The sequence below is a fragment of the Hetaerina americana genome, unplaced genomic scaffold (assembly GCF_022747635.1).
Source record: "Hetaerina americana unplaced genomic scaffold, ioHetAmer1.1.p SCAF_42, whole genome shotgun sequence".
Classification (NCBI taxonomy): domain Eukaryota; kingdom Metazoa; phylum Arthropoda; class Insecta; order Odonata; family Calopterygidae; genus Hetaerina; species Hetaerina americana.
In genome coordinates, this window is record NW_027287008.1 from 1,039,697 (window position 1) to 1,060,595 (window position 20,899).

At 39.8% G+C, this 20,899-nt stretch overlaps 1 protein-coding gene and 1 non-coding gene across 2 annotated transcripts in view; both read left to right on the forward strand.

The window, feature by feature from the left end:
• The window catches only part of LOC139692830 (E3 ubiquitin-protein ligase MIB1-like), a 268,263-nt gene that overhangs the window by 213,022 nt on the left and 34,342 nt on the right, over window positions 1-20,899 (forward strand). The gene's annotated exons all lie outside the window — the stretch shown is intronic.
• Window positions 13,006-13,077, forward strand: TRNAE-CUC (transfer RNA glutamic acid (anticodon CUC)). The gene has a single exon. It is a non-coding gene; the product is annotated as a tRNA-Glu (tRNA).

The following is a 20,899-nucleotide window of genomic DNA, read 5'->3' on the forward strand; positions in this document are numbered from 1 at the left end:
GCGGTTATTGACCAACATTTCTTTTACTTTATCAATTTTTTCACCGACTTTCGATGTCGATGGTCTGCCACTGCGTTCATCATCTTCGATTGACTCACGACCACTTCTGAACCGCTCGTGCCACTGGTAAACGACCGTTTTTTTTAGAGAATCGTTGCCGAAACACTTTTCCAACATTTCCAACGTCCGTGCGCCACTAAATCCGTTTTTTACGCAAAATTTAATACAAGTTCGTTGTTGCAAATTTAAATCCATTTCTGCAATTGTAAAAAATCGCCAACACACACAGAGATAGATGTACTCTTGGCTACGTAACTTTGGCAAATGTCAAGTTATGACACTAAGATTTAAAGGGAATATCAACAACAGATGTACCAATTTAACAAAAAAACAGAACTCAAATCGGAACGATGGGAGCGCCACACGGTGGTTATTCCGGGAACTTTTTGATCAAGGTAGTATACTCGTAGTGTCCCGTCGGCAGCGTGTGTTGAGTAGAAAGAGAGTACGAGGGACTGTTTCAATTGATGCTAATGAACGAAGTTGTAAAGTTAATAGATATATTTTTGTTAATTTCTGAATGTGTCCCTGGGTCATCCGGCAGTCTTTCATTTCTATAAGGTTCTATAATTCTAGAATTATGCATATTTACATGTAAATTAGCTGCCTGAGGTTGTTTTTTGGAAATGTATGAATTGAAAATAAAAGTAGGAAAGAAATGCTTGAAACATATGCTTTTGATTTTGCGCCGCTGGTGGATCGCAGTAACGTTGCAAGAGTTTTTTTAATTTTATGAGTATTGAATTGTTTAGGTCATGTTGAATGTTTCTTTATAATTACTTATTTGACTAACGCACTTAATTTTCATCTTATTTTTAATATTTTTGTGCTTGATGATAAACCTATTAACTACATTAAACTCGAACTATATTAAACGTTGATTCTAATTTAGAAAAAAAATAATGAAATTATCAATTACTATATAATGCTTATACATTCGTCCACAGTTATTTTTTTATCTTTTTTCTTTTCCTTCTGTCGAAGGTTTGAAACCTGCCTCGGGTCAGTGCGCTAAAATGATATTTTCTTATCAATCAGTTATACGTCCTTAACCTAATAGGTTTCATCAACCGTTTAGTCTTCGACCGTCACCGGTGAGTCCTATTCCAAATATTCAATGTGATTAGAGTAAACCGGTCCCCCGCTGACTCCTCCTCCTTCCACCTGAACACATTCACGTGACCACTGGTATAAGGTTGTTACTGTTGTGTTCACCGCTATCAAACTCTCACTTCTGTCGATGATCACCTAGTTGACCGAAATATTGCTATATAGTTCAACAACCATTCAATATTGGCTATAGGATTGGCACCTCACAAACTTTCTATTCGCTACATTTTCCCCGTTCCCCGAGTTCGTGAGTATTGCCTTATTTAAATGTATGTAGAATCAGCGTGCTGAAGTAGTTGAGGGTGTTTTATTGGGAAAAATAGCGTTATCGAATGCACGTGCACCTCCGGCTCCATATTTATGATGCGTTTTTTGGCGTACAAATAATTTTACGAGTTCCTTCAGAGCTCGTCATTCGCCCTTGGCGTAGTGCTCCCCCGACTAAGTTCCCGGCCGTTTCATTCCTCGCCCGCTCATGAGCCCTCAAAACCGTCCAGGAATCTCTCCGGGCACGTCCTCCTGCTTCCGCCGTCATCGGGCCTTCTCGCGCTCGTTATCTCGTGAACTTTTCCTTCAGACTCTCCCGAGGAACTTCAGCCCCTCTCCCGTGCCCGCGCGACGTCATCTCTATCCCGAGAGCCTCAAACCCCCGCACTCCCGTTTCCAACTGTCAATGCAGTTAGCATTACGATTGAAACGAATCTTGTCATTTTGCGGGTGATTCGTTTATTGCGTTCTGTTCTGTTATTCTTTCTCTCTTATCCGACTTTAATTTGCACTAATGCCGTCTCTTGTTTTTCATCATTCCTTCCATTCTCATCTCATCTTGGCTCTATCCCATGACGCCCGTCCATATTCCCTCTTCCATCCGCCTCCCTAAGCCGCCTTCTCTTCGTCTTCAGCTTTTTGCTCGTGTGTTGGGGAAAGTTCGTTATTTTGACAGCCGCAACTTCGCCGTCTCCTAGAAGTCATTGATCCGTGTTTGTTAGCGAGGAGGGAACCCTTCTCCTCGCTTCAGTCTTGTTTCGTCACGAAGCTTCTTGTACCAGAGTTCATCTGGGTTTGATGGCGCCAAAAAAATAAATTATTTTTCCCTCTGTGATATTTTACTTATCATGTAATGCGCGGGGACAGCTTTGAACTTATCTTACTCCATTTGCCCGGGAGGAAGCCTCCGGCATTGAAGAAGAAACCGTCAGGTTTTTTTCAACCAAGGCGGAGGAAATTCATTAAAGTATTTTGCTTATCTTCCTTACTCTGTAACTTTATCATCTCATGTTACATTTATTTATTCTCACGCATTAATTGCATTCACTCTGGTATTTAAAGTTTTAAATAATGCCTGGGCCAGATTGGGCGTTCATGAAAGTTATTCCTGATAGCGTGAAATGTATGGTACGTAGGAATCGGTAGAGTTTGACCCTAATTGAATGTATATCAAGGTCTCACATTCATCAGTGTTACATATGCACATGTAGGTGGTCGCACCAAATTTTTGTTTCTTAGTTACAGGGGGCGGTATATATGGATGCAGGGCGTTTTGATTGGCGATTGGAATGATTAAGACTGTGATAGAGGAGAGAATGTTAGACAAACGAAAACGGAGGTAAGGGAATGTTGGGAGCCAGAATGTATGCGAAATTGAACACTATACTCCTCTTTGAGGTGGCAGGGTGTGTCTTGTCAGGTGAATCTTGTAGAAAAATATAGGAATGTTAGGTTTGTGCCCATTCAAAGCCTAAGTTAAACGGTGGATTACCGAAGACAACCTATAGTTTGTGGTTTTTCCAGTTATAGGCAATGATGTTAATGAAGTTTGATTTGTTGATTAGGCTGCTCTTCCATTCGTCAGTATGTGAAATGTTTCCTTATTTTTTATGTGAAAACTTGAATTTAATTTTTCATCTCTCGTTAACTATCCGCTCTCTGCAATCTGCAAATGACGCATTGCGTCGAAGCGCATTGTTACAAATATAATGCGAATGGTGAAAAATACTAAGTTCTTTCATATTCATTTTGACTGCATAATCTTTCATTTGGAAGTTAAAAGGCAAAGTACACATATTTCAGTTATCACTGAGGTAATTATGGATTCTAATTGATTTTTTGTTCTGTGGCGAATAAAACTTTTTAATTGCTTTTTCTCTTGTTTATTTTCAGGTAATTACATTAATGCTTCCGTTAAACGAGAGACCGAGTGCATCCATCCCCACGTATGTACATATACATATATTTTTAATACTGTATTCAACGCTACAGGTGATGATGATAGTAGGAATTTATGCATCAATTTTATGAATAAATTTGTACTCGCCTTATTGTCTTTCATAGTCCCCGTTCATGTTATATTTATATAAATATTATTATAATTTAACTATGTAGTTGTTATACAGTGTCTCGTCGATGTAAGGCCAAGATTTTTTTCCGGAGATATTTTTTCAAAACTTTGAACGCCATCCCCGAAATGAGCCTACCATAGATACTAACCGCCTGATTCCTTTCCTGGGGTGTTTTGGTCTCATTTAAATGTATATCTCCGAACCTCTTCATATGCCTGTTTGAAATTGTTTCATGATGTGTGCGAAAAAGAAACAGAAAAGAGCAAATCGTGCCTTTAAGACACATTTCTGGGTGAATATCTTCCTTTCTATCCACTTCAATCGGGGCATTTATTTGCTGAGATTTTAAATCAACAAATAAGACATAGGGCCCGTTTGTCAAATCCACCATTCAATTAAATGTCATCTGAAAACAGTCATTCAGATGCGCATACTTTTAAATCATGCTGGGGATAGGTGCTTTACTAGGCACTAACACCTGCAAAGTCTGAATCTGCAAATTAAAGGAACTTGTAGCTGTGAGAAATGGGCCCGCAGTACAATTGTACGTTTTGCCGGATATCGGAAAACTCTCCACCATGGCGACAATCATCATTATGCTATCAAAAATTATGACTTCAATTTTTCAAAGGAAGTTTTTTTGAATTTTCTCTTTAATTATTTCAGTTAGGTGAGTCATTGGTTATCATTTTATGATCTTGTGTATTCAGTGAGGTAACTGTTCAGTTCGTGAGTTTACCCGTAGTCTTGGAATGAAATAAAGATTTAATTGAAACTCCACTGCGATTGTTTCAAAACCCTCAAATGACTGCATTCGTATTAATTTTTTCAACTTTATGGAGGAACTCCCGTTCCTTCATCCCCTTCTTTCCGGATTCCTGTGTTTTCATGGACTCCGCTGTCCCAGCCTGTGGTCCTCTGCCATTATAATACGACCTCTGTCCCTATATTTTATTCCTTTCTCATTACTGTCGCAACGCTCGTTGAAGCGGGCCCTTCCTTAAGTAGACGCCGTGTTTTTTTATATGGTAATGTTGAGAACAATTTTTGCTCACGGTCAGTATATTTTCTCCACTTTCATTTTTTGTCAGCCTTTACCAAATTAATTCTCAGTGCTTTTTCGTTTATGTTTACTCCCGTACTCCTCACAAAACTTCAAAAGTCTTAAGCGCTTTTTTATTTAGTCCACGTAAAAACGTGATGGAACCTCATGCAATAATTCACATGCAAATCGTCTTCACGCTTCCCCTTGATGAACTCGGCCGTCGTTAAACTCTCGCTCGTAATTTTTTTACTCACCCGTAACACTTCCCTCACTCCCGCCGCTGCTTGTCATGGTGACGCTTCCTGCCCCTCTCGCCCCTCTATGTTCATCCTTTCCGTGACGACTGACAAAACTGGTCCCTGTCGGAGGCACTCCTCTAAGAGCACATGCATTATTTGAAGGTTGCTGAACTGAGCATGGACAATTTGTTGTAATTCCGATCTGAAGAGTTATTATGCAATAAGAAAAGGAAATTCGACGATGTTACTGTGAATGGCACTGCTGTTGCTAGTTTTACATTCACGTTCGTCTTGGAATTTCGATCTTTATAGTTGTGTCGATGTTCCAATCGTTGCCATTTCTTCGCTTATCCTGGATCGTGGTCACAACGTGCAATAGGTGTGTATTCGACAGCCTCTGAAATAATTTTACAAGTTAGTTAATTGACTTGTGAGCGCTGTGACAAATAAGCGTACTATGAGCATCTCTTAGTAGCAGTATCAATCCTTGTATATCTGTAGTTGTCCGCGAGACTCTTTCCGACGGATGTTTGGCGCGGATTATGTGCAATGTTACGTAGATTGGGCTGAATTCTGAGGCGGCGTAGTGACGTAGTGTGTGCCCGTAGTGATCTTGGCTGCTCACTCTGTTCAAATTATCTCGACGCAATTGTGCTTCCGAGCACTCCCAGACCCTATTAAATCCGGACTATGTTATTTTCAAGGTACAGTACGTTCCGTGGTAATATAAGCAACTCAGTGAATAACGCGTCTAACACCCTAAAAATGTAATTGTCTCACGCCTATGTGACTGAGTGAAAATTGTGTTTGTGTGTCATGTTAGAAAATTTGTTTTTCTAATGTGGGGTAGAGCTTATTTACAACGACACGTTAACTTGAAACTACCCACGGAGTCGTTGGAACAAAAATCAATTTTTCCAGTCTTATAACGAACCCGGCTGAACAAATTTTTGGCGCTGGGAATTTAAAGAGGCCATCGGGTAAGAAAGCCGTCGCCTCTCAGAATGTCGATAAGTGGTCATCGAAGGGCGGGAATCGCCTGTAAACTATGAGTCTTAAACTAAATTATTATATCTTCCACAACTAGAATAGTAAAACTTCTAGGTATTTATTATATTGCTTGGTAATGGTAATAGCGTCATGAAAATAAACAACGCACAACAGTGTAACGATACCAACAGTGAAGGGGATTTTGTAGTTTTTGAGTCGCCAAAACGTTATTGCTTGTCGTGTACCTTCGTAAGTATCTGTAGCTGCAAGGCTTTTCGAAGATGGTTGAATCATTTAAACTCTCTTGGTAAGTTCCAACATGCTTCGACTGACGATATGAATGAACAACCGTCCGCTTGATGGAAGCCAATCTTGTATTCACAACATTACCCCTTGCGTGTGTGATTCGTTGAATAGTCAGCTACTGTGAACCACTTGATGGACGCAAATTTCATTAGACGTGATTGTATTTATTGCTGAATATTATATTGTTTCAAGTGTATAACAAATTAATTGCAATGGTGGTAGCGCTTTTTTTGATTTGCGATAACAATTTTAATCAAATTGTTCGATTTCGTGCCACGGGTTAACTGTCATACCTTAAAAGGTGAGGATAGATAGTTATGAAGTAAACCGAGTAAGTTTTCTATTTTTCCTATGTTGTCCTGCATGTGGAAGTGCGCTTTAGAAGGAGGCTTCCATGTTCTAAATGGTTTCAATGTTTAAATGGTTTAAATGTATTAAATCGTCCCACTGGGTCCACTAAGGGAAAAAATGATTTTAGATTGGCGAACTTTTCCCCCACCTTTCAAACCAGCCTTTTGGTAGATGACTGTGGTTTACACTCGATCTGCGTCCAAGGGGCGTGTTTAATTAAGGTATGGCATTTCTACATTTTTTACCCATTCTTCAATTTTTAAGGATCAATATGATATGAAACTTGTCCCCATCCTACGTCATAACCTCTGCGCTATCCTTAATATATCAAGCAGGCACCTTTCCGTTAAACAGGATAGGTGAATCTATGTTTGACGACAGCTTTGTTCATTTCGATTACCTACCGATCATTTCAGTTATGTTTTTGTTTTGGAAAACGTACACAACCATGAATGGACTCGTTTTATAATTTACTGGTATCAATATACATTCATTGAAATGAATCACATTTTGAAACTCTCTTAGCGGGTTGATAAATGAGTAATTGAATCTGAAGCGACAGTTTCATTAGGGAGCATTTGAACAATGTGCTCTTTGATGCTCAAAGTTAATGAAAATGCTTTCTTCATAAATACTGGCTTAAAGAATAAAATGATAAAGCTCGTCAAAATCTGCCCATATATCCTCTTGCCCCCGTAAATCAACGTAATGAAAAAGCAGACTCCCCTCCCATTCCCCCCCCCCCCCCAAGTGTCACGTACTTCCAGGACAGCCCCCAAATCGCCTAGCAGGCCTCACGTAAGTGCGTTTGGCAGTGACCCCTGGAAAGCTTGCTTCCAGGTCTGTTTTGTCTTGCTTCACGTTTATGGCCCTTACTACGTGCTCGGACTCATGCCTCCGGCGTGCCGCGGCGGTCGTATAGGTTTCACGTTAACGTAAAGGTGAAAGGTCGCGTCGGTGATCCTTGCATTCGGCTCAGTACCGTAAAACACATTTTGTGCCCAAGTTGAATTGTATAAATTCCCCTTAACTATCGCGGTGGTATCGTGGGCATAGGTTTGACCTAGTTCTGCTCTCTACTACCAAATTACTAGTTTAGCTCCCGGGTGTAATCGGTTGATTCACAGTGATGATTTATGGGTTCCCTGAGGATGAAATCGAAGCCCTCTCCCCCCTTGCTGGACCATCTCCTGCTTCTACCCAGGCCTCAAAAGAGTCGCCTCGACACTGGAGGTAGCAAGGGTTTTGAGAGGGAATGGAATCCCAGGTTCCCCCGACCTCGCTTCGCTCCCTACCTCCCCCCTCGTCGTTGCCGAAGCATTTTTGACTCTCGATTCCGGTCGAAGCTCTTGACATTGGCGGGCTCGTTTTTTTAATTTATTTTAAGGGGTTGGAGTACGTGCTGCTCTAAATTAGCTGCCAGCGTTAACGAAGAGTCTTAATTAAAATTTCTTCTTCCTCCCTCGATCGCCTACTTTCTTTCTCTGTCTAGCCACTCTCATTAGAGTAACTCAGGCATTGGTTTTCTGCAGGCGGATGCTCATCAGTGCTGAGTTATATCACTAATTAGACAGTGTTAAGTTCCCTTTGTTGATATATCAGCGAATGACGCATCTTCTTCTTTGCAGCAATTAAGTATTGAGAAGACAATATTGGCAAGAAAAATTGGGAAATAATCGATGCTAAGAGTTGTTTTATTTTCTTGAATTCCTAACTCTGAATGTATTTATCCGGGGAACCTTTCTGAAATATTCGAGTCAAATTATAGTTGCACAAAAATTGTGGGTATTGTAATAATGCATTCTAAATACATATATTTTGTGAAGCGTAGAAACGGCAGATTGATGGAGGCGTGTTTTAACAGTTTCATTATTTTTAAAACACTGCACGACAACTATTGTGCATTTAACTGCACCTTTCAGAAACGGTCAACCATGTATTTGATGCAGTTCAAAATACCTCTGCCTGCTTTCCATTGTGTCGCATTTTTTATTCCATCACGTCATTTGGCAGTTCACTCAGGGGTCAGGTTGGTGTAGTGGCTATCTTTCCGCGATTCGGATTTTGGTTCCTGTCCCGGCGGATATACGAGTGAATTTCCTTTGCTTTCATACCTTTCTTTAGGAAGTGTTCAATTACTGTTCGAATCTCAATTTTTTTCAATCTTTACTAATAATTACACGGCAGCAACGGTAGAGAGGTGGCCGCGCCACAGATCTCTTTCCAGAGCGCTGACGCCTTACGTGTTTACTCCTAAAGGATTACCTATTTCTACGCTGGGAACTCGTTGCGCTAGCGCTGACATCTGGTGGTGATTCCGAGGACCTAGAAAAACTACCCTCGCATTTTAGTACTAAAGGAGGGTATTCTAATTATAACTTTGCAGGATTATAATTTTTGGTTGTTCAAAGTTTAGCAATACAATAAACTTTTCATTCCATTAATTTCTTGGAAAAATAATGCTGTACTAGTGAGTGTTATAAATAATGAGTCTTATTTTCGTTTTAGTTAGATTCTCTGATATACCGTATCAGTTTTCTGTATACTTGGGTACCATGAAAACCATTTAAGGTTTAGTATTCCGCCCATTGGATCAGGCGTTGAATTTGTGGACTCATTAGTTTGTAAGTGTAGATATGTAACCAATACCGTCTCTATATTCTCCAAAAACCTGACCACTCCAAAGATCCTCGTCCAAGATGGTGTAAATATCACGGCGAACAATTCTCCTCCATTAATATCTGTCTCTGCTTAAATGTTCACTCTATTATCGTGTATACCTGCCAGCATTCCGTGCCTTCTCCATTTTTCACCCAACAAACATCCACACCCCCAATAGCACGATGTCGGGCCATTCCTCATTTTTCTCCCTTCAGGCCATTTTCTCCAGCTTCTTGTCGAACGGATTAGTGTGAGAGAGCTCCCTCTCTAGATAAGCCAGAATTCGTTGTTCCCAATTCTTCTTGTGTCACAATGCCCTTAAATGACGTACATACCTCATTGAAATTTTTCGCTCGTGAAACACTACGCCTGCGTACCATATTTTTATTTAATTTTTGAAGTAACATAATGTTGTGTTTATTTTTCTTGAAATTCCGGCGTTGATGATAGTTGAGATTCTTAGCTAGATGGTGCCGTTTTGGGTTAGTAACAAAAATCAGCATCACCGTCCATATTCCATGGCCTCCTCTCCAGCGGGTTCATTGCATGTTGGATTTTCATTGCCTAGAAAACTGTGTGGCGCCGTTTGCTTGAGTATATTTTTAATTCTCATGGTAATCAAGTTTACATTATCTATAATGAGAATGCATACCTTGGCCACTTAATAAGTTAAGGTAACTAAGGAGGGGGATTGAAGTAAATGTGTTCATAATCCTCTAAGGCAACAATAGCTTGAAGATTTGGAGTCTGTGAGCTCAGAAATCGCTCAGATCCAAAAGTAAATATTTTTCCTCTTTAGAGTTTGTTGATGACGATAAACTTCTTTTCAATCTTTTTTGATAGTAACCCGTTGTTCAAGTTACTGAAATCCCTTTGTTGCCTTTGTGTACCTCTTTCTCTTTTGCCTTTAATTGGAAATCGTCCATTGAGTGTGGAGCATATTCTTTCTCAAAATGATGCTGTCCTTTTCATGAGGAATAGCGTTAATTTTAATGACTTCGTGGTTACTTTGTAGATTCTGTTGTTTTTAATTTTCCTTTCTACGTGGCGGAAACGTTAAATACATTTTGATGTTATTTTATTCACGTTTTCTTATTTTTTGTTCACCCTTTTTTAAACTCAAGTTAAATCGTCCCCATGGTTTAACCGTGATAGGTAATTTAAATTCCGTTTGAAAGAGCTGCAAAGAGTTTTCCAAATTGGTTTTGCAGGTCGTCGCCACTCACATATGACATTTATACCAAGCACTAGTGTTGTGTAGTCATATTGTATTTTTGACCTTCATGTGAATATTCCATGAATTCCTTTAAATTAATGCTGTACATTAGTGCAAACCTTCGATTACATTATAGCGTATGTAAAATTACAAGCAGGACATAAAATCGGTAAAATCGATACAAAATAAGTATGCAACCTTGTGTGTATTTGTAGCTTCGCCCATGATTATGCTAAAAAGTACGGTGTGCCGTTACGTGCCACTCTTCAATTAAAGTGTGGAAATTACCTAGTTCGTTTTTGCTAGGTACGGAAAGCTCACGTGTGTATCATGCTCAAATGGATATGGTAATGAAAATGTGACGTTGCCATTACTAGTGTAATGCAATCGATATTTGTATATTTAATAATGAATACATTTCGTAAGCAAACACGGCGTTCAATTTCTGCCTTCTCAAAACTGCCTCCAGTGGTCTTTTAAGGGGAAATTTTATGCTGCATGTTTAGCTTTAGTATGTTTTCATGCATATCAAATGGCGTAAATGAGAAGAACCAAAAAGAAATAGCAACGTAAGCAGAGAACGGAATGTCAATTTCGAGGTTTCGCAAGCCAATTATGTGTTTGCTGATTTCTTTTGATAATATTTGCATTTACCTTCTTGCTAATATTTCCGGAGTATCTTACTCATGCGGAGAGTTGCAGCTCATTGTTTCTATCTCCACCGCTCTACATGGATTATTTCAGTAATCCCTGCGTGTCATAGTACATAATTCCCATTCACTTTGATGTAGCGTCCGATAAGTAATTAATTACCAGATGAGAAGTCCCCATATCTTATTCAATGTCAAGCTCTGGACTTAAGTCCTGGTATCCAGCATCTCATGGCATTAATTTCATAAGAATACCAGAAGGAGACATTTCAGATTTAATTCCAGAAGAAGACATCGTATTGCGTATTTTTTCACTCTATGATTTGGTTTCTGCTGGAGAATGGTAAACATCTAGTCTTTGCACCGTTGCAAATAAAATAGAAATGTTTAAGCTCATTTAAAACGAGAAGTATACACGTATGTAGTATGCTCTTCAATCTTAAGTATCCCGTTCCTAGTAAAAACTTATCTCTATCTATAATTAAGGAATCTAGTTGCTTCGTTGCCTCTTTGATTATTATTTTGTTTTTTAGAAAAGTCCACTAAAATCGGTAGATCTTTCTTATCTATGTGTCTTTTTGCTTAAAGTGTTCAATAGTATAAATGTGAAAACATTGTTAAGTCGATTTAACTGAAGGGGTTTAGATCGTATACCAACTCGACCTCGAGAGTAACGGGGATATTACACTTTCGGCATTTGTCGTGACCATGCTTAATTTTTTTGCAAGTTCATTGGCATATTTTACGGGCGATAATAACGTCCGTGTAATGTCGCATAAAATGAGCCCTTAGGTACCTCCTTTATTCCCTTGTTTGTTATCGGTTAGCTGTCGTATTTAGTACCAACGATTGCAGTTTTGTCGGGTAATCCTGGAATATTTTAAAGCCTGCTTCAAGATTATACTTGTTTTCATACATTAACTTAAGGAACAGTAGCGTGTAGCTTTTTTCCTTTAAATTAGAACTTTATATTATTTTCCTTCAATTAAAATGAGATTGATTCCTTTAACCGCTAATAATTCTATAACAGGTCTTACATTTATATCCTATCAAAATGAACATCCCGTATCTCTTTGTTTGGAAAGAAGTTATGTTTTTATTAAGAATCAATCTTGGCATCTGATTGAACACGGACTTCAACATTTAGAATAAGACCAAGGAGAAGTATGAGCAATTTAAAGAGTGGAGTGCCTACACTCTGTAGCCATCTTTTAAAACGCCTACATGGTTGACTACACATGCTGTGGTACCAATTGGGGCACCTAATTATCCACTTCCACTGAGGTTATTCATACTAAGGAAGTAAAAGCATGTTCACGAATTTCAATAATAGTCTGTGACCAAATTTTTGTCCTTCGTCGACTCCATATCAGTGTATAAAGAGGTGGAATATTTTTTGCGTGGTTGAGAAATATGATCTGGGATTGAAGATTTTTTTTCCCACAGTCTCTTACAATTCCGTTCTAGAATGTGAATTTTCTTAAGCATATTTCCATAAAAATTAGGTATTTATGCATAACTATGCGCTGAACCCTGAAGGCTAAATCATGTAGGGTATTAACCTCCCATCTTAGGGTGAAATGGAAGAAGGGACCTTATTGTCTCAATTTCGCCCGAATTAGGACGTTTATATATCTTTGTATCTTCTCCTTATTTATCTCCGTTCGTCCACTCTCGTCCCCCTTCCACTCTACCTCTGTCATTGAATGGGTCGATATTTGAAACAAATCTAATCTTTGCAACTAGTCGTTGCCATTGTTAACTAGCTGCTGGAATTTAAAATCTTAGCAAGGCTTCAACATTATTTATCACCCACTAATGCAGGACCAGTCATTAGAATGTGTCGACATGGGCTCAATATCATTGAATTCCAAAAGAAAGTTATAAGGATTGTAAGTTTCCTTCACATAAAGTGAGTGGGGAAAAAGAATATTCTAAAATGTAGTGGGGTTATTAGTGTGCGTGATATTCCATCCATGCAATGAAAATGTGGAAGATTCTTCGAATTTTACAGTCAAAAGAGTTTGCCTCTCCAGAATCCGGTATTGTCTAGTGGTTAGGATACCCGGCTCTCACCCGGGAGGCCCGGGTTCGATTCCCGGTACCGGAAATTTTTTTTTCTTGGTTCCTTGTGAAATTTATGGCTAATCTAGTAAAAATATTAGTTTTAATATTAGCTCACTCGTTGCATACTTTTTTATTTTAATTACATAGTAAATATTTTTAACGCCACCCTTAAAACCTGCGCGTAAATTTGTAAATGACTTTTCATTTAGATATGATGTTGACCTGATAAACCAAGAACTATAATAGCGATCTTACGACGACCCGCGAAATTCATATTATTTATTCCATAATAGTTTCTTTAAATTTATTCGTTCAACCTGAAAAATCATTAAGCTTTAAAATATGTACATAGTCTGTTTTAAGGGCGAGAGACCAAAGGGTTTAAGTAAAAATTAAGGTTGGTTGTTGATGAAGCATTTTACAAAATTGTTTTCTGCTACAGTCTAACAGTTTTGGGGGCATAGGGAGTAACTATTTAGGTGTGCACTGTGGATAGGAATTATATTTTCGTATTGCGCCCACCGATTTTGAGCCTGATGGAATGGATTAATAAGCATGTTTCTCGTATTTAGTTAGTCACAGTCACCTCAGTTTATGTTTTAGTGTCGCAATTGATTTTATTGTAATCTAGAACACGCCTTAACATATCAGGTTGTAAAAAATGGAAAACCTTTCCCGAATTATTGATGGAAATTGTTCACATAATTCGTTATGTGAAATTTTCGACTCCGGTATGACTTCACGAAGCTTTCCATATGTCATGTAGCGGTACGTTACCGTGCAGCTCAATAGTAATTGGTGGCAGCACAGTTAGCTGGTTGTTTTATTCATTTTATAGGAAAATCCTTTTTCGATAGTTCAATGAACCGAGAACAACTTCGTTCACCTTAAACTGACATAAGGACGATTTATTGAACTTTGGTACAATTTCCAAATAGTAATTAATCTACTGGCACTGGACTTAGAGTCAAGGGTGTCGTATCAATTGCGGTTTTAATAAAGGTTATGTCGGGGGCCAACAGGATAATTAACTGGATAGTATTAATTTATAATACAGTATGAAGGCGCAAGTGTTAGAATTGTTCCATAATGATGAAAAAACAATTTCAAATGATGAGAGATGTAGCTAATGAAGCCGGGCGGGTTATCCTGATAGGTCTCACTTCCTGGCTACCCAAAGGTTGAAGGTTCGATTCCCCTTTTTGTGGTGCATATCGGTGAGAATAGTAAAAAAGATGAATTCCAGTCTTCCCTGACTCCGAGGGAGGCTATGCGCCAATGCATGGATCAACATGACTCCTAGCAGATTGTCTATTTGATCTCGTATTCAAATTAAGAACTTAAATAGAATCGTATCCAGCCAAGATTGTTATTTGATTTTTTCCTTTGTTGTTTTCAATTATTTACTTTTGAATTTTTTCCGTAATTGGGCTACGCTCAAACCTGCTCACGAGTTTCTAATCCTATTGAGTGTTTTTCTATTTAATTTCTCAGCAATGGAATAGCGATGAGTTGTAGTTGGTGATGATTTGTCCATCCTATATGAATATTTTTTTATTTGCTACTCTGTAGCCAAAAAATTACGGTAAATCTGCAGATAAGTATGTTAGAAATCTTGGTGAGACAGAATTTAAGTTGCATGGAAGCACTTGGCTCACGCCGATTTGAAGTCAGATCGACAGTTTGAAGAGGTATTTTATATTTTAATTGTCGTGTGTTTTATCTATTGTATCATAATTCAAGAAAAAAAGACCTTCGATTGTTGTCTAGATCGACTATCTCCGTGGTAATGAGTACCGTGGATGAACCACCAGAATGATATATATCCCAGTGTGTTTGCGTTAACGTATAATGGGGCGAGAGTACAGCATGCAAGATGGTGAGTTAACCCGAGCCACCGCTCTCTCTGTTCCTTAGCTTGAATGGGCAACAATCGGGGAAGATTTGACGGCAAACTTAGGCTCTCATAAATTTTCTCGCTCCCTTTGGCATAATGAGTCGACCCATTGTTAGGATATCAGTTGTGTGTAGCCTTTTACGAGATGGAAAGGTGTGAAACGTGGAGATTCGATGGGTATAAAAAGAATTAGAGGATGGATAAATTCCAAAGAAACTGCGGGAGATGCCGCAACACCTTCTGGCCAAGGCGAATGATTTTTACCCTCTGAAATTGTTGCATTGAGAGGATGGATAATCAAGGCAACGGAGAGCTTCTGACGAGTGACGCAAGATGACTTCCTATTTACTTAAAGATTTTCCCGATAATATTGCCCTTGTGAATATAGATGCCCTGTAAAACCTATAACTATGGAGAGTCAGTTCCCTATCCACCAGTTATAGATTATTACTTAGCAAATGTGGGAAACTAAAAACGAAAGGAGATCGTACGGCGTGGGAAGTGGTTACAAGATTAAAATTTTCCTGGTGAATTTCTTACTGGAATCATGTTGGAACCAATAAAATAATTTATATTACAAAAAATGAATGGGCGTTTCAATACGTGAGATATTTTCATTAATCGTTTCGTGAAAGCCAGTCTCCTCTCTGAGCTCTTTCGTGCTACTGCGTGAGTCATGGGGTCCTTTCGCCGTTCGGATGAAAATTGTATAGAGACATGCAAAAAAATATTGGTCACAAATGTGATGCATATAAAATGTCCTATTTTTTGGCATAAGTTTCATTTTTAAACATTTTAATCATCCAAGTCCTTTACGTATTCCGAAGGAAATGGCGTTAAGGTTATATAAGGATTTTTTTTTAATTTTGCTATTGACACACACCTAAGAAGGTGTCTTGCTTGCGATATGAACATCTCTCCAAGCTATGACATGAAATTTCCCCGTTCACTTCTTTACGCAATGTGAAAATGGTCGAATGCCATGAGCGCAGCAGCCAAGGCACAATATATTTGGAGAGTTTCTCGGTGAGGCAGAGTTATGAAAACATGTTTGCAAGACAAAGTGAAACGGATAGAGTGAGGGCAAGAGAAAAATCGTGCGGCCATTCCGGAGCAATTCTGCTGACTAACGCATCAATTTTCTTCAGCTGTATAAAAGGGGTCCAAAAATTGAAGACCCCCTATGCGAGAGAGATGGACTTTAAGTCTTGGACCGTAAGAATAACTGATTTTATCTTAGCTAACTTGGAGGAGATAAATTCATTTAGATCGCAAATCAGAGCTCGGATCTTTACAATGCCGGGTTCACTCCTCGACTAGTGCTGTACTCAGCGTTCTTTATTCCTTTAAAGTTTTAGGTTGACAAAGCTCACCCCATTTTGAAAATTTGTTTTCTTTAAATGCCTGTCGAGTTAGCCGAAAAAGAGGTATTCTGGGTAGAGCGCGCATTACCGCTGTGTACCAGTACCTCTCTTATCGATCAAGCACGGGAGTGGCCATTCTGGGGCATCGTGCGCTCATTTTAACATTCCATTGTGTCTAAAATGCGAAAAGATCAAGTAATGTCAAGAGTAATGAGGTCTAATATGAATTAGTTAACCTTTTGTAGGTTTTTCGCGAGTTATACGACCTTTGGGGACCCTAATCATTGATTTCTGTATATTTCGACTGAATTGCATAAAAATGCTCGGATTTCGTGGTATGCGGGTTGCTATGTTGTACAAGGCATATTACTGTAGTGTTCGAATATTAAATTCCGGCAACCGAGTTTGAAAAGGTTATTTTCGAAGTTAACGTATATTATACTGATCTCACTTACCTGTATTTCTCATGGCTCTAAGTCGTTTATGGGCCCAATGAGGCACTCGATGCCTCGATTTTGGTTCTCTGTTGAACAAATATGCTGTAATTTTTTATTAACTTATTATTATCTTTATCGTGAAGACCTTTAGCGCAACTAGTTATTTCCTTTGATGAACGACGTGAATTATAGTTGTTGTAAAATATCATATTTCATCGTAATTGTGGTGTTTATTTTCAGTGACAACTAAAGTAGAACAAATGCCTCCCGTCTGACGTTTGGCCGTAGTAGATTTTTGGGAAAATGATGAATGGGAGTATTATCCAAATTTAATGTTGCGTGACGTTTTGTGGCAGGAAGGGCCTAAGGAATACATTTGTCGCCCTCTTTATTTTCCGGCCCTTTTTTTCGCGCTCTCCCGATATATCAACGGGCGTTTTACTGGGTGAAAGTGCGGGCATCATGTCTAAATCAGCCATTTAGATCGGCATAAAGAGGAGAGCCTCGAGTTGCTCTTGAAACAGGAACGGCACAGCGTCTTCTTTTTCGATTGGGCGATCCATTCACCTCCTCCCCCATCCTCTCCTCTGCCTCACCCGCCAGCCCCGTTCACTCACTGCCAGGCTCCTTGATGTACTACCACTTACTGATCCGACTAATGCCTCTACCCTGTCCGCCACCTTCCGCATCTCCGTCTTCATCCGCTCACTTCCCCTGCACTCCCGTATCCTCGTCTCATGCCCTCTTAAATCTACATCCTGCTTAGCGAGCCGTTGCCAGAACATACTGCTGGGTTTTGCAGTGGAGTACTAAATCTGGATATTCAGAAAACCAACGGACTCGCGTTATTCGGTGTCTAATCAGTCTGGAAAAAATCGCAATGAACTAACATTTTAACGAATGTTTTGATCCAGTGTACAAAAACTGCATCTCATTCCGTCATGTAATTGATATCATTACTGGGAAATGATTCCCGATTTCTAGGCAAGAGAAGAAGGGGATGTCTTTCCTTCAGGATGGTTATTAGTGGTATTGGACCCTGGATTATAGGATCACCTCTGCTCTTCGAAAATACTTGCTTTTCTTGTTTCTTTTTTAACTTTGTGACCGTGTCATGTTTTATTCTTCTCCCAACATATATTTGGTGATAACCACGAATTATGAAATTTGAAATTAAGAGGTTCGATGCAATTAGATTAAGGAAATAACTTTCCCACCGACAATATTTCATACCCACGACTAATCAGCGATCCCCATTACGAATCAAACAAATTCAGAAAATTCAGTAGCTCCCTCTCTTTATACCTCTCTTCAGCCTGTGCATCAACATCCCACGCTGTGAGCTACGGCTCATGAGAGTGTCAGCTAGGGTTGTCAAACCGGGGACGAGAAAAGGGAATAGTTTCGCAATCGGCCCCGTGACCTTTGACACCTCGCGCCGCTCACTGTTAGATGCAGACGTGGACACCTGTTCATCCTTTGATCGTGTTTGGAATGCATGATGGTGTGATTCGTGGTGGCGCAGGACTGAATGGGGTACTGCGTCCATTTTATGCGTGGAAATGTTTTAATACTCGACGTGTTTTGGAGATAGGAGATTTCAGTTACCCCCATGAAACTACCGCACTTCGAATAATAAAAATAGTTGATAGACGTCATGAGAAGTGAAGTCGGTGATTGACATTCTCAGGGTAGTTAATTTCGCGCTAACCGCTGCACATTATGCTTTATTTTAATGTTTGAACTTCACTTTTGATATTTCAATCCGGGAAATTTTGGATTTTCCCAATTCCGATGGCTATGTTGCGATTTTAGACAGTAAATTAATATATAAGCTAAGAACCACGCAAAACACTTTTCTCTACCATAAACTTTAAAATGTGAAACCCAATCTCAGTTGCTGTTTAGGAGAGCATAAGCTTGATGACAGCAACGATCAGCAATCATAAAGCCATAGCCCTTACTCAAACAACGTGTATACTGCAAAAATAGCACCCCCAAGACTTCAAAAATCGGCCTCGTATTGTATATTTGAATGTATTTATGAACAATAGCACCTCCTCAAGGTTTTAGTTTGGCCCGTCAAGTCTTTTCGGTAGCGTTTTGTTTGGAGTAGGAAATTGTTTCATTACTTTCGAGATTTAAAAGATTCTTAAAATGAGCATAAAACGTTCGACATGACGAACTGGAGCGCGGCATAAAAGTTTTTTTATTTGCCAGTCCTCTCTTCCTTTACCTATCTCTTTCGTTATTCAGCGCCTTGTGAACGATTTCAGTTCCACTATCGCCCTAGTAGAGGTGCGTTCTTATTATTATTAATTACGATAACCTGCTCGCTATATGAGGTTTCGTTATGTCTACGATGAAACTTTCTCTTTCACTTTTCCTTGGTTATCGCGAATTTCATTCTCTTCACTATTGCCTTGATTCCCTTTTGTTCTCAAAAATGCTCTCCTGTCAGAATGTAGGTCATATTTTTAGTACTGTATTAAAATTATAGCCACAGTAGAAATAATAAGGAATAAACATAATAGTAGCTCCATGTAAAAATCCATTCGCAGTAGTTATAAATTGTGCTCTCGCGTTAAACTTCGTAACCACAGCTAATGAGGTTGTATTTTCCGCCGTAGATTTATGTTGTACCCACAAGTAAAGATGCATTCACTCAAAAAACCAACAGTTCGTTTCCAGTTAAACAAACCCACCATATGAGTCGTCTACAAAAGATTGTTTCTATTGTTTGAAAATAACAGTTTCCGCTCCGTTTCTCTTGGATCGTGTTCCATTCCGTCCCCGGTTCCTTTCTTCGTGCGTCTGCCGCGCGACAATCGGATATCTCTCGGCGAAACAGCCGCGCGGCGGAGACGTTTAAAGGCCCTCTTGAAGTCTGTGCTGGAAACTAGAAAGTTCATTTCTCCTGCCGCCCACAATATAATGATAACCGGAGTTTATGGAATGCTAACGTCATAAATTTATGGTAATCACCCGGCGGGCCTGTAGTGGTGGCGGAGGGGGTTGGAGGCGCGAAGGAGCTGGAATTGGACTCCCGACGTCGTTTACACTCCGGCTCGACACGATTTGAGAGTGGGAATGGGAGGGGCATTATGACCGGGCATTTCTCCTCCTCCCTCCCGCACCTTCACTCCCACGTCTCGTTATCTCGCGGGCCGGGTGCGATGAAATCTTTCCCCCTCCCCTTTCCTTCCGCGCCCTCTCCACCACCCACCCTCCTCCGTGCTCTCGGCATTGTGAAAACAATCGCCCGAGACTTTGGGCGCCAAAGTTGGGCTCAGGCGAAGGTGGAGGAAGGAGGACGTGTAAAGGAGTGGACGCGGATGGATGGGGCGGGGGTTTGGCGTCGGTCAGGAAGGTGCACGGTTGGAAACTGGGCGGTGGGTCTGGTGGGATGGTGCGGGGAAGAGTTATAATCCGCCTCTACACGCCCGCTTGCCATTCTTGTGGTGCCCTTCCTGTGAGAGAGGGTTGTGGTGGTGGGTGAGGGATCCCGGCCCGTCCGCATACCCGTTCCCACATGTCCATGTCCCAAACTTCTTTCCATCCCTTCCTCTCTCTTCGTTCCCTTACCGATCTTCATTCGAGCCAAATTGCTTCCTTCACATACTGCCATGTAAACCTTCCAAAGGTTCTCTCGCCTTGTCCCATAATAGGGCATTTCAGACATGAGCGAGGTTTGAATGGGCGATGCTTGAAAATGTACTGTTATTATTCCAGCGGACCCTTTTAAGGCTCATTAGTAAAGCTGATGCGATAGTAATGTAAAAAATTGATACGTTGTTATTTTCGTGTTTGACTGCGTATTCTCGATTACTGCTTGTGGATGCAAACATGACCCAATCCGAATCTATGGCAAGGAGATGGTACTTAATACAGTATAATTACCACATTCTCAGTACAAATATCAGAATTTATATTCTCGGTAGGTTTTTTTGCTCTACGCCTTCAACTTTTTTCACATTAATGCATAAAATGCTGCGAAGATGTATTGTAGTAATATGGAAATTTTTCCTGAAATAAATTATAAATGAATGATGACTTGAAGAAACCTCGAGGCATTAATATAATAAGAGCAGAGCTAGCTTATCATTAGCCATCCAAATACCTAGCCGGGCTTTAAACGTCAAACGTCAAATAAACGTGCTCTTAAGA